Consider the following 18666-nt stretch of genomic DNA (forward strand, 5'->3'; position numbering starts at 1 on the left):
GATATGACTCCGCCACCCTCCACGTATTCAATCCCGGAAAACACAGCGACTGTGAGAGATCCTCACTGAACTCCAACAACATACAGTTCTGCTGCAGACTATGCCGAAAATACTTCACCATTGACAACGCCCACCCACCGGATGCATGCACTGCCGAAGTCCTCACATGCATCCTCCTCAACGTACGCTTCCTACACCGACACGCCATAGAGATCTGGGACCTGAACGACACCCTCTCGCCCGATGTTGCCTTCTTCACAGAAACCTGGACCAACACCACTTCCGACCCCGACATTGCCACTGCCATCCCCGACGGCTACAAGATCCAGAGAAGGGACCGCCACCACTGCCCAGGAGGAGGACTCACCACCGCACACAAGACTTACTTCCGCCTCTACACCTTCAGCACGAGTAACCCCCACTCCAACACAGAATACATCCACTTCCAGACCGACCCCAGGACCACGCTACGCGGCACCCTCGCCTACAGACCCCCGGGACCCCGAACCCTGTCTGCCACTACCATCACCGAGCTCTCCGCACACCACGCCATCACCTCCACGAACTACGTCCTACTCGAGGACCTGAGCTTCCATTTTGACAACCACAGCGACGCTGACTCCACCACACTCCTTGAGAACCTCGCCAACCTCTGGATGAGGCAACTTGTCAAAACACCCACCCACAGAGTTGGACACACCCTCGACCCCATCTTCACAGGAAGTGCCAATATCCACTTCAGCCACACCACCCAGCCCCTGGACGGACCATCGCTACGTATATGTCACCTTCAACACCACCTCCGCACCCAAGCCTGCCTTGCGCCTGCCACGAAGGAATTGGAGCAAGGATTCAGAGGAGCACCCTCCTCCAAGACCCCCCCAGCACCACAACCGCCACCAACTCCGCAGCCAACGAATCATACAACTGGATCGCCTGCTGCACTGACAGGCTCACACCCCTACACCACCTTGCCATACAACGCCCCCTGTAGCCCTCCTGGTTCACCACATAGTTACTGTAAGCCAGACGCTCCTACAGACGCTTAGAGAAAACCTAGGGAAACCAGAAGACCACAGAAGCACTGAACAAACACAGGAGCGCCCTGAAGGAGTACCACCATCGCATAAGAGACACCAAATGGACTTTCAACAGGAACAAACTCCTCACCAACGCAACCAATGCCAAAGTACTGTTCAACGTCAAACAGCATCTCACCACACCCCCCAGCGAAGCCATGGACATCATACCTTCCCAGAAACTCTGCAACAAGCTTAGCTCCTTCTTCCACCTGAAGATCAGAGCACTCTACGACAGCTACAGCCAACCATCATGACCTGGAACACCGCTACCATCAGTCACATCACTGCAACCATAAAGAAAACCCACTCAGGAGCCTGACAGATCCTTGCCCACCGCACATCTTCCACAGGGCCGCCACCACCATCGCACCTGCACTAGATTGGACCATAAACGCCTCCTTCAGATCCAACACCTTCCCAGGCAACTGGAAGCGGGCGAAGGTTAAACCACTCCTCAAGAAATCCTCAGCCAACCCAACGTACCTGAACAACTACTGGTCCATCTCTCTCCTTCCCATCGCGGCCCAAGTCATCGAGAGACTCGTAAACTCCCAGCTAACTGTATTCATCGATGAGAACTGCATCCTAGACGCCTCCCAGTCTGTATTCCGCAGCAACCACAGCACCGAGACCACCCTGCTCGCTGCCACTGATGACATCCGCATGCTACTCGACCAGGGACACACCTAATTTTCTAGACCTCTCTGCAGCCTTCGACACTGTCTCACATCGCACGCTCGCAGCCAGACTTCATGACGCAGGAGTACAAGGAGCTGCCATCAACTGGTTCCAATCCTTCCTCTCTGGCAGAACCCAAAGGGTCAGACTACCCCCCTCCCTCTCTGAACCCTTAGAGATCAATTGCAGAGTACCCCAAGGATCAATGCTCAGTCGCACGCTCTTCAACATCTACATGGTCCCCTTTGCCACCATCGTCAGACAGCATGGGCACAGCATAGTATCCTATGCCGACGACAACCAGCTCATCCTTTCGCACACAAAGAATTCTGAGAACACCAGGCTCTTCTTCAAGGTAGGAATGAAAGACGTCGCAGCCTGGATGTAGGACAGCTGCCTGAAGCTCAACTCTGAGAAAATCGAGGGCCTCTTCCTTAGACACTCCACCTCTACCTGGGACAACTCTTGGTTGCCCCTGCCCTTGGATGCTCACCCACCCTCATAGACCACACACGAAACCTCAGCATCATCATCAACTCCACCCTCTCTATAACCCGCCAGATCTACGCCATTGCCTCTACCAGTTTCAACTGCCTGCGCATCCTCCGCAATACCTTCAAATGGATACCCCCTGAATGCAGAAAGAACATCACCCATGAACTCTTAACAAGCAGACTGGACTATGGCAACGCCCTCTATGCCGGAATCAACAGTACTCTCCTACACAAACTCCAAACTATCCAGAACTCTGCAGCCAGACTCGTCCTCGGGACTTCGTGTCAAGACCACATGATCCAACAACTACGTGATCTCCACTGGCTCCCCATCGACAAGAGGATTACTTTGAAACTCCTCACCCACGCCTACAAATCCATCAACAGCATCGGACCCAAATACCTCAATGAGAGAGTCTCCTTCCACGTACCCAGGAGGAACCTCCGCTCAGCCGACCACGCCCTGGCAGAGATCACCCACATCCACAGAAACAGAGCAGGTAGGAGAGACTTCTCCTACATCGCAGCCAAGACATGGTACAAGCTCCCAGTGAACATCAGACGCTCTACGACCCTGCATACCAGCTCATCCTCTCGCTCACAAAGAATCCCGAGAAAACCAGGCTCTGCTTCCAGGTATGAATGAAAGACGTCGCAGCCTGGATGGAGGACAGCTGCCTGAGGCTCAACTCCGAGAAAATCAAGGGCCTCATCCTTAGATCCTACACCTCTGCCTGGGACAACTACTGGTGGCCCCTGCCCTTGGATTCCCACCCACCCTCACAGACCACACATGAAACCTCAGCATCATCATCGACTCCTCCCTCTCTATGACCCGCCAGATCATCGCCGTTGCCTCCACCAGTTTCAACTGCCTGCGCATCCTCCACAATACCTTCGAATGGATACCCCCTGAATGCAGAAAGACCGTCACCCACGCACTCATAACAAGCAGACTGGGCTATGGCAACACCCTCTATGCCGGAATCAACAGAACTTTCCTACAAAAACTACAAACTATCCAGTACTCCGCAGCCAGACTCGTCATCAAGACTCCGCGTCAAGAACACATGACCCAACACCTACGTGATCTCCACTGGCTCCCCATCGACAAGAGGGTTACTTTGAAACTCCTCACCCATGCCGACAAATCCAACAACAGCATCGGACCCAAATACCTCAACGAGAGAGTCTCCTTCCACATACCCAGGAGGAAACTCCACTCCGCAGACCATGCCCTTGGAGAGATCCGCCACATCTACAGAAACAGAGCAGGCGGGAGAGACTACATCACAGCCAAGATCTGTTACGAGCTCCCAGTGAACATCAGACGCTCTACGACCCTGCATACCTTCGGGAAGTACCTCTAGACCTGGCTTTTCAACTGATCCGGAGCTGCCCACCCCCACCCCCAGCGCCTTCAGACCCTAATGGGTGAGTAGTGAGCTATATAAACCCCTGATTGATTGACACAATAGAGGCCCGCAGAGGTGTTACCTCTCCCTGGCAGGAGGGCACACAGGGTGTGAGCCTAAAAGGTTGCCTACAGTGGGGAAGCCACATTTGATGGGCAAGTGGTGGACACACATGAGTGGAGCTGCTCTGTTGTACTGGTAAACAAGTTGGCATTGGGGACAGAGAGGGGTAAACACTTGTCAGACAGGTACTGTCAGGTAGCAACACATCTAGATTGGGCTACTAATCTCCACACACTGAGGGAAGGGTGCTGCCATCTTGAGAGTAGGCAGAATATTGCACTCTGGTATAGCTATCTCCCACGCATTGCCAGAAGTTATTATGAGGTGGAAGGCGACCTGGCAGTCCATTGATTTGTAGTCACTGCAACCCCAAGGGCAAGTTGTGTGCATAAAATTGGCATCCATGCCACCCAGACTTCAGATCACGTCTGTACTGGAGAGACGATTAAAAGGGACTGCCCTGCTGTTTCCTGGGCCTGGCAAATAAAGGCTGCACCTAAGACTAGACTGCACCTGCTACTTATGTGCTAGCAAAGAGAGGATTGTGCCTTTGGTGCCCTGCTCAAGGAAGAGTGTAGTATTCTGTATTGTGCCTCCTTGGCACTGGTAGTTCGAACACTGTGCCTTGGGCATTCTGAGGCTGACTGTGGAATATTGAGAGTTTGACAGTTGGTACCTGTTATTCGCCCATGTCGCTGTGTCGCTCTTGAGCGGAATAAACTCACTTCAAACTACGCCTGCCTCCGCCTATGGTATTATACACTACAGAATTATTGGCGACGATGCTCAAGAGCATATGACGGACCCACCGACTCACCTCGTTTTCATCGGACCGGTGTACACGGAGTCGCACTGACGAAGGAGGAAGAATCTCGTCAATAGCGGAAAGCGGTGTTCACTGATGAATAAGAAGTAGCGGAAGACTGCTGACCACGGACACTAGCAGATAAGTGCTCCGTTTCTTCGTGTGTCTGCGCTGTGCATCTACGGAAGGGGAACTTCAAATCTATCGTGGTTGGCACTAAAACTAAGCGTGTGGTTGGCAACGCAGCTTCACACACATGACGTTGTGGCGGCCATTTTGTAGTCTTCAATTTCAGACGACGCATATGGTTGGCAACGCAACATCACGCAATTTGCGGCCATCTTAAAGATTCATCGTTTATATCACAGCGTGATTGGAAAGTTCCTCGCATTCACTTCTAGTGCGCAATGTAGATACTTGACAAAAGTGTAAAACCATATATTTATAACACGGCTCAAGACAAATATTTCCCAAAGTATTACTTGATAAAAAAAAAAACAATAATAACCTCATTTGGCTGCTTCATCAGCTAAAATTCGGATTTGTGATTTTACTTGTTTTTTTTTTATTTACAACGTTATCAACCACAGTCATGATACACTTTTGCAGCAGTTTAGATTAAAGAATCATGTATGGACACAGCGTCATTGAAAGGCAAATTTACACTCAATCCTTAATTGGGATCGTCAGTTCCTTCATTTTACTACTCATTATGCAGCGAGGTGCGGAGATGGGTAATTGTTTTCCAGGATGATGTCTTAATTTTTGGCCAAAGCAAAGAGGATCATGACAATTCTTTAAATCAAGTATTGGATACTATGCAAAGCAAGGATATATGACGTTAAAACGCATGTTTTTACAACGCATACCGTTACAACGGGACTTTTACAACGCCAATACTATTACCACGCATGTATTTACAACGCATTTTTTTACAACGCAGGTACCTTTACAACGCATACCATTACAACGTAAGTATTGGTAAGTATATATATTTTTTTTAATTGTATATTATTTAAAATTAATATAATGTAATGTAATTGTATTTAATTTAATTTAATTTAATTTAATTTAATTAATTTAATTTAAATTTAATTTTATTTTATTTTTACCCTGTACCCCTTTATCCAAAAACCCAAAACTGACCCTGAACCCTAAAAATACCCCTTTACCCAAAAACCCAAAACTGACCCTGAACCCTAAAAATACCCCTTTACCCAAAAACCCAAAACTGACCCTAAACCCTAAAAATACCCCTTTACCCAAAAACCCAAAACTGACCCTAAACCCTAAAAATACCCCTTTACCCAAAAACTGAAAACTGACCCTAAACCCTAAAAATACCCCTTTACCCAAAAACTGAAAACTGACCCTGAACCCTAAAAATACCCCTTTACCCAAAAACTGAAAACTGACCCTGAACCCTAAAAATACCCCTTTACCCAAAAACTGAAAACTGACCCTGAACCCTAAAAATACCCCTTTACCAAAAAACTGAAAACTGACCCTGAACCCTAAAAATACCCCTTTACCCAAAAACTGAAAACTGACCCTGAACGCTAAAAATACCCCTTTACCCAAAAACTGAAAACTGACCCTGAACCCTAAAAATACCCCTTTACCCAAAAACCCAAAACTGACCCTGAACCCTAAAAATACCCCATTACCCAAAAACCCATAACTGACCCTGAACCCTAAAAATACCCCTTTACCCAAAAACCTAAAACTGACCCTGAACCCTAAAAATACCCCTTTACCCAAAAACCCAAAACTGACCCTAAACCCTAAAAATACCCCTTTACCCAAAAACCCAAAACTGACCCTAAACCCTAAAAATACCCCTTTAAAAAAAACCTAACATATAACATTTTAAATATAATTATATACTTACCAATACTTACGTTGTAATGGTATGCGTTGTAAAAGTACCTGCGTTGTAAAAACATGCGTTGTAAATAAATGCGTGGTAATGGTATTTGCGTTGTAAAAGTTCCGTTGTAATGGTAGTGCGTTGTAAAAAATGCGTTGTAATGTGTGTTTACCGCAAAGCAAGGGTGTTGTTCTTAAAAGGGAAAAATTTGTTTTTCTTAAAGAGAAAATGGAATTCCTTGGACATGTAGTCTCGCACAATGGGGTAGAGCCACACCCTGGGTTGGTAAAAGCTATTGTTGATGCTTCCCCACCTGTGGATAAATCTGGTTTGAAATCCTTCATAGGTTTGAGTGAATTTTACTCTAGATTTATCAAAGACTATGCATCTAAAGTTCAACCTCTAACCAACATGCTTAAGAAGAATGTGCCATTTGTGTGGAATGAGAACTGTGACGAGGTCTTTCTATGGATTAAGTCTCAGTTAGTGAGTGATAGCATCCTTAAAGCTTTTGATCCTAATAAGGAATGCATTGTGACTGTTGATGCGAGTGGTTTTGGGCTTGGTGCTGTGCTCACTCAGAAGAATGGTCAAGTCGACAACACTGTTGCATACGCTTCAAGGGTTCTGCGAGGTGCGGAGATTAATTTCTCAGTCATCGAAAAGGAGCTTTTAGCTTGCTGGTGGGCAGTGAGGAAATTCAACTCTTTTCTCTGGGGTAGTCATTTCACTATACGCACAGATCATAGTCCTTTGGTCTCAATTTTATCCGGAGAAAAGATCAAAGAACACACTCCTAGGATCGCTAGGTTATCTACGAAGTTGCTACAGTATGATTTTGACATTGTCTACTTGCCAGGAATGAAAAATGTCAGAGCTGACTATTTTTCGCGTTTTCCCATTTCTAGTGTTGACTCTGATTTTGGTAAGGAAGATGATCAAGAGGATTGTTTTGTTGCTGCGTTAGATTTAGAGGGCATGTGTGCTGTCAATGAGACTGAATGGAGGAGGGAGTTATCAAAGGATAAAGTCCTTGCTCAGGTCATCGGCTATTTGAAGTCAGGTTGGCCCAGAGAGAAAAATGTTTCAGGACAATTTCAGACATTTGTAAAAGTTGCAGATGAACTCACTGTGGAAGATGGCATTCTCCTGCGGTGTGGTAGGTTGATTCCTCCTGAGAGTCTGAGGGAGCGTCTTATAAATGGTGCGCATGAAGGTCATCTAGGGAAAACGTTTACCAAACGTAGGTTGCGTGATGTGTTTTGGTGGCCTCAAATGGATGTGTGTGTGGACTCATTGATTAATAACTGTGTCATTTGCAACTCTTCTGACAAGAGTCATAAGGTTAGAACACCCCCTTTAGAACCTATTCAATTTCCTGAAAGAGCGTGGGAAAAGATTGGTGTTGATTTGGTTGGTTCTTTTAACCTCTTACCGTCCTCCTCACGCTTCGCAATTGTCGTCATTGACTATTACTCCAAATGGCCAGAAGTTCGGTTTATTAGTGAGCCCTCCTCGGCTAATGTTATTCTTTTCCTGAAGGATATTTTCCTTAGAGAAGGTTTCCCTTCATGTGTCATGACTGACAATGGGGTACAGTTTGTCAGTTCTGAATTCGAGTGTTTCCTCAGGCAAGGTGGTGTCTCTCATAAGAAGAGTTCTTTCTATCATCCCCAAGCCAATGGTCTTGTCGAAAGGATGAACCGAGTGTTGAACAATTGTGTGCAGTGGGCCATTGCTAGTAAATGTGTACTTGAGAATGCTGTTCGCTCTATGTTATGGTTCTATCGCACCACAGCACATTCTTCCACCGGTGTTTCTCCGTTTGAGCTTTTATAAGAGGGAGAAAACCGTCGACTAAAATTTGTCCAGGTTGGATGTCCAAATGGGTTAAGATGAATGACATGGATGGCATAGATGGTTTTGTAAGAAGCAATGTTATCAAAGCACAGTCTAAGCAAAAAATGTACTTTGATGAAAGGAAAAGGGTGGTGTCACATAGCATATGTGCTGGTGATGTTGTTCGCATCAAGAATCCTGTCCATGTCACCAAGGGCAGAAGTAAGTTCACTGAACCTTTAGTTGTTGATAAGGTTTGCGGCAATGCTGTACGTGTCAACAACAGTCATTGGTGGAATGTCTATAAAATTGTTAAAGTCAAGGGTGTTCCCTCTGAAACCATCGACACTGATAACAAAGGTTGTAATGATAAATTGTTGCCTGTTCTTCGCAGGAGTTTGAGAGTGTCTAGAATTCCTGCCAGGTTCAGGTAATTTATTTGGATAAGTTCTTTTCGCTGTGATTGTGTTTATTGTTTTTCTTTTGCAATTTCCCCTCATTTTTCTTACTTTTCTTGCTTCTTTTCCTTCTTCTTTTTCTCTGCATTTCTTTTCCTTTTTCTTATCTATTATCTTTTGTTTTTGTAGAAATGAGGATAATGTAGTATTCTGTATTGTGCCTCCTTGGCACTGGTAGTTCGAACACTGTGCCTTGGGCATTCTGAGGCTGACTGTGGAATATTGAGAGTTTGACAGTTGGTACCTGTTATTCGCCCATGTCGCTGTTTCGCTCTTGAGCGGAATAAACTCACTTCTAACTACGCCTGCCTTTGCCTATAGTATTATACACTACAAAGAGTTATTCTAAACCCCAGACAAAAGATGTAAACAACAAGAGTCAGTTGGCTGTTACAGCTCCAGGGTCACAAAAGCTGAAATAGCAACTTTGGTAAAGTGTGGAGCCACAATCACTTATACGCCACTGACCGGTGAAGCACAAGCGAGAATACCAGTTGCACCCGAGTCTGCTGAACCTGGGAGAGTCCACAAAGTGCAGTTTGGTTCCCCAATTGGACACTCACCACAGTTAAAGGTAATCAGTGACTTCGCTGTGACCAGAGACCAATGATTGTGCTTCACTTGGATTATGAGGGACATCGAACTCTATGACCAAAGTCGCCCCACCATGTTCATGTACCGAGGTTCAGTGCCAGGAAGACCCACGTTGACTGGATCAGCAACCTCAGCATCTGCAGCTACCTGTTACCCTTGCATCAGGACCACTCGATTTATGACTATGGTTATTAGCTCATAGATCCTGGAACAGGACTGGAGACTGCTTTGACTGCAAAATAACTGTCTTGGTGAGCCATATTGGCCCTTGTGAACTGCTGTCTGCTGGCATTGGTCACAGAATAAATATAAATGTAAATCCATATTTGTAAAGCGGAAACTACTCACCCTTACGGGCCTCAAGGCGCTGGGGGCTTTCGGGGAAATTAAGTGAGCTATTGTCCAGAGTCACATGGTGCTGTGCTGAGCTGCCGCCGGAGCCGGGGATTGAACTGTGTACCCTGTGCTAAGAAGTCAGCTGCCCTGGTCGCTGCACCATACCTCTCCACAGAATATCCAAATATAACTTAATAAAACGTTTTCAAAAATTTTCATGTAACCGTTAACCACAGTAGTTGCCAATGGGTGTGCAGTCTAAATATCGAGTCATTTATTTCGAATGGACATAATATCGACTCCAGAATATCGAGATGGCATTAATATCGAGGTAAGTAATATCGATGTATTTTTTATCGTTTTTTATGTATGTTAAAAAATATCGATTTAAAAAATATTGAGTAAGTAATATTGTTAGAAAAAAATATCGATTTTTCTAGTAGTTTAAAAATATCGAAAGTTGTGTTATCGACTGTCATGATATCGACTGTCATGATATCGACTATTAATATCTATATAAATAATATCTAATAGTTAAATGTACACTGTTTTAATGTTTTATTACTACATTTATTGTTAAAATATATGTTAATTTTGTATTTATTTATATTGAAATAATTTAAAAAATAAATAATAATTTAAAAAAATTATTCAAATACTATAATAATTTCTAGGAGCGGGTAGTGGGTTTTTAGGGGAATAGGGTGGGAAGTAATTTAAATATAATTAATTAAATATGTAAATTTATTAATTGGTATTAATTTTTAATTAATTGTTAATTAAAAATTTATTTTTTAATATAAGATATTTAATTGGTAATTAATTTAATTTAATGCATTAATTGCTAATTATGCTCATTAAAATAATTTATGTCATGTAGCGGGTTGTGTGTTTATAGGGGAATAGGGTGGGAAGTAATTTAATTATAAATAATTAAATATGTAAATTTATTAATTGGTATTAATATTTAATTAATTGTTAATTATATAAAATATTTTAATTATATAAAATTTAATTGGTAATTATTTTAATTTAATTGAATAATTGCTAATAATGTAAATTAAAATAATTTATGTCATGTAGCGGGTTGTGGGTTTATAGGGGAATAGGGTGGGAAGTAATTTAATTATAAATAATTAAATATGTAAATTTATTATTTCGTAGTAATATTTATATAATTGTTAATTAAATCATATATTTTAATTATATAAAATTTAATTGGTAATTAATTTAATTTAATAGAAGAATTGCTAATTATGTAAATTTATAAAATTTTTGTCATGTAGCGGGTTGTGGGTTTATAAGGGAATAGGGTGGGAAGTAATTTTATTATAATTAATTAAAAAGGTAAATTTATTAATTGTTGGTAATATTATAATATTTGTTAATTAAATAATGTATTTACATAATATAAAATTTAATTGGTAATTAATTTAATTTAATTGTTTAATTGCTAATTATGTTAATTTAAATAATTGATGTCATGTAGGGGGTTGTGGGTTTATAGGGGAATAGGGTTGGAAGTAATTTAATTATAATCAATTAAATATGTAAATGTATTAATTGGTAGTAATATTTAATTAATTGTTAATTAAAAAATTAATGTTGATTATTTAAAATATAATTGGTAAATACTTTAATGTAATTTATTAATTGCTAATTATGTAACTTAAAATTTTTACTTTTCTGTAGTGGGTTGTCTGTTTATAGGGGAATAGACTGGGAAGTAATTTAATAATAAATAATGAAATAATAATATTTATTTAAGGTATACAACGTTTAGCACACAACGTTTACAATGCACTACCTTTACAATGAAACTTTTACAACGCAAATACCATAGCAATGCATGTATTTAGATCAAATGTTTTTACTATGCAGGTATTTTTACAACGCATACCATTACAACTTAAGTGTTGGTAAGTATATAATTATATTTAAAATGTTATAGGTTTGGATTGTTGGTTAAAGGGGTATTTTTAGGGTTCAGGGTCAGTTTTCAGTGTTTGGGTAAAGGGTTATTTTTAGGGTTCAGGGTCAGTTTTCAGTTTGTGGGTAAAGGGGTATTCTTAGTGTTCAGGGTCAGTTTTCAGTTTTTGGGTTAAGGGGTATTTTTTGGATTTAGGGTCAGTTTTCAGTTTGTGGGTAAAGGGGTATTTTTAGGGTTCAGGGTCAGTTTTCAGTATTTGGGTAAAGGGGTATTTTTAGTGTTCTGGGTAAGTTTTCAGTATTTGGGTAAAGGGGTAGTTTTAGGGTTCGGGGTCAGTTTTCAGTTTGTGGATTAAGGGGTATATTTAGTGTTCAGGGTCAGTTTTCAGTGTTTGGGTAAAGGGGCATTTTTAGGGTTCAGGATCAGTTTTTAGGTTTTGGGTAAAGGGGTATTTTTAGGGTTCAGGGTCAGTTTTCAGTTTGTGGGTAAAGGGGTATTTTTAGAGTTCAGGGTCAGTTTTCAGTTTGTGGGTAAAGGGGTATTTTTAGGGTTCAGGGTCAGTTTTCAGTTTGTGGGTAAAGGGGTATTTTTAGGGTTCAGGGTCAGTTTTCAGTTTGTTTGTAAAGGGGTATTTTTAGGGTTCAGGGTCAGTTTTCAGTTTGTGGGTAAAGGGGTATTTTTAGGGTTCAGGGTCAGTTTTCAGTTTGTGGGTAAAGAGGTATTTTTAGGGTTCAGGGTCAGTTTGGAGTTTTTGGGTAGAGGGTTACAGGGTAAAAATAAGGTAAATTTTGATTTACATTAAATTAATTAAATTTAAATACATTTAATTAAATTATTTTCTAATAATTTACATTAAATAAAATATTATATAATTATGAATACTTACGTTGTAATGCTATGCGTTGTAAAGGTATTTGCTTTGTAAAAACATTCGTTGTAAATAAATGCGGTGTAATGGTATTTGCGTTGTTAACGTTTCGTTGTAAAGGTATGCGTAGTAAAAGTATGCGTTCAAACATCATACATCTTTTATTTAATTGTATTTAATAGAAAATAATTGTAAATTAATTTATAATTATCAAAAAATTATTTGGTAATTAGTTGTAAATTAGTATTAATAGGTAAGTAATAGAAATAATGATAGTTAATTAGTAATTTTAATATATTAATTATTATGTTAAATTAAATAGTTAATCATTTGTAAAAAAAAATTATATTTATATTATTTTTTGATTTATTTATAATATATGAAGTATTTACTTTCCCTACTGTTGCACCCACTGGAGTGGGAATGGTAATAAGTATGGGTTCAGTGTCCAGCACCTTCCATGAGTTTACAATTGGTGAAATGGGAATTGTAATTTGTATGGTTTTAATGTGTAGTATGGTTTTGTGAGTTTATAATTGGTGCAGTGGAAATAAGAAGACATTTTTTATAGAAATCATTATTATTGGTAGGATACTATAATAAAGTTTTCACATTACATAGAAATATTTTTTATTAATTATAATTATTGTTATTGTACTACTTAAAAGATTAATACATTTTTAAAATTATTAAAATTTATAATGCATTTGTATATAGAATATTTCATATGTAATTAATATTTATATAGAATAATAAAGAAGGAAACATACACAGGGTTAAATGCAATAAATGAAAAACAGTTTATTAACATATAAAAAAAAATTGTAAGTAGAGATGTATTTTTTATTTCTATTGAAAATTGTAACTAAACAGTTTTTACTATCCCAAAAAATATATGAAGTGCATATATATGTTTTTAACACATAAATGATATTAACATAATTTTATGTTTATTCACATATATTGTAATTTAAATAGTTAAATAAACAAATTGGTAATATGTACTTTTCATTTAATAACAATTATTTTATTCACATAGACATTGAATATATTGTTATTCATAAATATGTACATTTCTTTTGTAACAGTAACATTTTTGTTTCTTACAAAGTAATCATATATTTTTTTAAATTAATATTATGAATATTGAACATATTTATAATATTAATTTTTACATAGATAAACACAGAAATACATTTTTATATACATACATAATGTTTAAACTAATATTTGCTATTTTTATAAACAAATTATTTGTAACAAAGTTATATATGCAAATTTGTTTAACATATAGATTATTTTCAAAATGTATATATAAATCATAAAATATTATTTTAAGTATCACATAACAGTTGAATAATTATTTGAAAGTAATGAATATTTAAGAAATAATTTTCTACAATTTAAATAATTATTTACACTTAATATAATACTCAGTGTATTTTTTTAAAGTGTTGGAATATAGAAATTAAAGAGGATTTTGCTGTATACAGGGACTACTTTTTAACCGCGTAATGTTACTTAGGCTTATTTGGTGCTTTAACAGATCGCGGTTGGATGCTGCTTCGCGTTAGAGAGGGTAAGTTTGTTTTAATTGTATTTTAGAAGTTAATGAAGTTATTGTTAGTGTATGTGCGGTGTGTTTAGGTTTATGTAGATAGGGTTATTAAGGGAAGATTGTGTGTTCGGTGTTAGGTAGAGTGTACGATATTTGATTTTTACCGCGTTTTAGTTGTAGGTGTGTGACGTGAGGTAATATGTTTAAATGTTACTAAGATAATATGTTTGGTGTATAAATATGTGTTTTTATATATGTATGGGTGTTTTTGTGTGGGTGGGTATGTATTTTATTTCCAGGTTATCGTCGTGTTTTACTGTTTTTGAGGAGTTCCTTCTTTGTCGATCAGAGTTGTGTGACGAGTATTATATACTCTTATTTTTGCACACAAATATTTTGGTTTTCAAGTTTTCCAGGAGCGTTTTTTTTTTTCAACATTACTATTTTCGGGTTTTCTATCATATATCGTGTCTATTATGTTGGAGAGGAGTCGCTATGGATTTTCTTGTATTTTTGCATTTTTTTTGGGCTTACATGGATTGTATGGGTTTTTGCAATGGTGTCGTATGGATTGCTTGGAATTGGATTACGTTTGAAGCTGCAACATAAATGTAAGTATTTACAAAAAAAATTATGGGTGGGGAAACTGTTTTAATTTTTGATTTACTTACGTTGTATGTAACATTTTGTAAATACATTATCTAAATACATTTTATATATGTTAATATTATGTATTTGATAATTTAATTGCAAATTGTTACATGTAAAAATCAAGGAATTTAGAAAAAAAATGCTTACTGTAATGTGTATAGTTATGTTATGTTTTAAAGAAGAGTTTTTGCAATCATTGATAGATATTCTAGTCCTTTGCTAGTTGGATAGAGGGTAACTTGACTTTGGAGTGTGTTATACATTTTTTTAGTTTCTTTGGTGAGTTTAGGTCCAATAAAAGTTACTGATTGCTCCATTCGGAGCTCCTGGTAACTCTGGGGTATATTATCAACAACTAGCGATAATTTTTGTCTCTAACTTGTTTAGAGACAAAAATTATCGCCGCACATCGGCGATTTTTATCGCAGATAAACCTTGCTATTAGCAAGGTTTATCGCAAATGCGATAAAAAACGCCCGCAATGCATGAATATCGCTGAAAAGTCAGCGATATTCATGCATTATCGAGCAAATGCTCTTAGCCATGTTATCCACCTCCCATTGGATAACATGGCTAAGAACCAACGCAAGCCACAACCGCAACGACGCCACCATCCACCACCCTCCGCACCTGGACCCCGATCAGCACCGAAGACACCATCCGCACCATGAACTCCATCCATTCCGGATCTCCGACTGACCCCTGCCCTCACCACGTCTTCAACAAGGCCGACGCTGTCCTCGCACCCCACCTGCGGGACATCATCAACACCTCCTTCGACTCCGCCACCTTCCCTGAGAGCTGGAAGCACGCCGAAATCAGCGCTCTCCTCAAGAAACCCACAGCAGACCCCACCGACCTCAAGAACTACCGTCCCATCTCGCTCCTCCCGTTCCCGGCCAAAGTCATCGAGAAGACCGTCAACAAACAGCTGGCCGCCTTCCTCGAGACGAATGGATCCCTCGACCCCTCGCAGTCCGGCTTCCGAGCGAACCACAGCACGGAGACCGCCCTCATCGCCGCCACCGACGACCTTCGAACTCTGATGGACAACGGAGAAACAGCGGCCCTCATCCTCCTGGACCTCTCCGCGGCTTTCGACACTGTCTGCCACCGCACCCTAGTACAGCGCCTCAGCAACATCGGAATCCAGGAGAAGGCACTGGAATGGATCACCTCCTTCCTCGACGGAAGAACACAAAGAGTCCGCCTACCACCGTACAAGTCAGAGGCCACCAAAGTCATCTGCGGCGTACCCCAAGGATCCTCGCTGAGCCCAACCCTCTTCAACGTCTACATGAGCCCCCTCGCGGCCATCGCACGCCAACACAACCTGAACATCATCTCCTACGCCGACGACACCCAGCTGATCCTCTCCCTGACCAACGACCCCGCCACCGCCAGAACCAACCTGCACGAAGGGATGAGAGACGTAGCCGAATGGATGACGACCAGCCGCCTGAAACTGAACTCAGACAAGACGGAGGTCCTCATCCTGGGCGCCACGCCCTCCGCCTGGGACGACTCCTGGTGGCCCCCCGCCCTGGGCACCGCACCCAAACCGACGGACCACGCACGCAACCTGGGCTTCATCCTGGACTCCTCCCTCTCCATGACCAGACAAGTCAACGCCGTCTCCTCGTCATGCTTCAACATCCTGCGCATGCTACGTAAGATCTTCCGGTGGATCCCCACCGAGACGAGGAAGACGGTCACCCAAGCCCTCGTCACCAGCCGACTGGACTACGGCAACGCCCTCTACGCCGGAACCACGGCGAAACTCCAGAAGAGACTCCAGCGGATCCAGAACGCCTCGGCGAGACTCATCCTCGACATCCCCCGACGCAGCCACATCACCGGACACCTGAGAGATCTGCACTGGCTCCCGGTCAACAAGAGAATCACCTTCCGGCTCCTCACCCACGCGCACAAAGCCCTACACGACCAAGGCCCGAGCTACCTCAACAACCGGATCAGCTTCTACACTCCCAAGCGCCTCCTCAGATCAACCAACCACGCCCTCGCCGCCGTCCCCCGCATCCGAAGAGCGACAACAGGAGGAAGGTCCTTCTCCTACCTGGCCGCCAAGACCTGGAACTCACTTCCGACCAATCTGCGCCTGACCCAAGACCACCTCTCCTTCAGGAAGCAGCTCAAGACCTGGCTGTTCGAGCAGTAGCGGCACCCCCCCCCCCTCCCAGCGCCTTGAGACCCTACGGGTGAGTAGTGCGCTCTACAAATGACTTGATTGATTGATTGATTGAAGAACTGCTCAGGGCAGGTGTTAGCTTTTGGAGATATTCGCCCTTAGCGCAAATATCTCCAAAAGTTGGTAATAGGAGATAGCGATGTTAGCGACTGTTTCCAGTCGCTAACATCTTGGCACGCCCACTTTGCATATCATTAGTGATAAATATCACTGACATGCAAAGTGGGGCCCATGATGGTCGCTATCTCCTATTAGCTGTCGCTAACTGGTGTTAGCGACAGCTTGGTAATAGGGAGATAATTTTATCTCCGCTTTCTTGGCTTTTAAAGCCAAAAAAGCGGAGATAAAACCCCTTGATAATATACCCCTCTGTTCTTTTTGTAAGGATTGTATTAATTTGTGAAGGGTAGGCGTTCCTCGGCCTGTAGTTGCTTGGAAGGCATTGTGCCATCCTTCAACTGCATTGTTTGTTTTTGCTTCCTTATTTAGTGTGCTAAGGTAGACATTCCACCAATCTATTTGGTATTTGGGTTGTCTTCTATAGACTGATCTGTGTAGCCTTCCTACCTATGTGTCTTCGAAGTAGTCAAGCATAGGGCTTAGTCTTTCTTCGTTTCTTTTATAGTAGGGGCTGTCTATTAATAAGTTATAGTGCTCAGTTACATCTGTCAGTGGAACATAGGCTAGGGCGATGAGTTTTTTTATTTGATAAGCAAATGTGCTATCAGTGGCGTATTGGATACTCAAGGTAGATTTTTGTAGATGTCGCCAGATACATTGATTAAAATGATAATAGCAACCTTGTATTGCTGTGTGTGTGTGTGTTTTAAGGATGCTGTTTATCATTGCTTTTTCAAAGTCAATGATAATTTTTTGTGGAAAATAGTTGTTAGTATGTTGATTGACTTCAGTTAGTATTTCTTGATAGGTAGCTTGCTGTTTGTTTGGTAGAAGGGCATAAAGGAATGGAACATTTGCATTTTGGAAATGACCATGGATAGTGTATAATTGATAAAAAGGTTTGGGGCATACAGAAAAAGTACAGTCCATCATCCAAGTTTGGCATTGGGTAAGTTTAGTTATGTTGTTTGCTGTGGCAAACAGTATAATTCTTTTATCTTTAGATTTGTTGTCATATAGTAGAAAATTATCTTTATTGTGAGTTACAGAGAGTTCAGGGGGAATTTGCACTTCTTCAAAAGTTTTTGGTGTGGGAGGAGTAGTGCATGTTGCTCTTTTTTGTCTAGCTACAGTTCTTTTAAGGGATTCAATAGATGGTAATTGGCTAGAAGCATGTTGGGGAAGTATACTTAAATGGTGTTTCAGAATAGCAGTTGTTGGTTGATCAGTTCTAGTACTAGCTTCTTTAAGGGAATCTAGCATTTGTCTAATCTCTATTTCTGTTACATTGGGTGGGTGATTATGTTCTTTAGTATAAGTAACAGTAGTTTCCTGAGTTATAGCTCTACCATAACATTTGTTGGCATAATATTTCGTACACTTCCAAAACACTTTCAAATCTTTTTGTTTCTCTTGAGTGTAGACATATCCCATGTAACAAAGAAGCATTTTCCCTTTTTGTGAATAAATGAATTTAGCTCCTTCAGTCATGATTGTATTGTAGTGCTAGGAGGTAATTAAAAGAGAATGTCATTACATTTTTTGATAAAATAATGTTGTATTCTAATAATACAGTTTAATCCATTTTTGATTTACCTGTAATTCTTTTGATGATTTCAAGTAGTTCTTTTCAGGTGTTGATGTTCTTCAAACTGTTATTTTCTGTGTATATATTTTTGTACCTGTGGAAGTTGAG

Source organism: Lissotriton helveticus, chromosome 3_2, assembly GCF_964261635.1.
Source record: "Lissotriton helveticus chromosome 3_2, aLisHel1.1, whole genome shotgun sequence".
Taxonomy (NCBI): domain Eukaryota; kingdom Metazoa; phylum Chordata; class Amphibia; order Caudata; family Salamandridae; genus Lissotriton; species Lissotriton helveticus.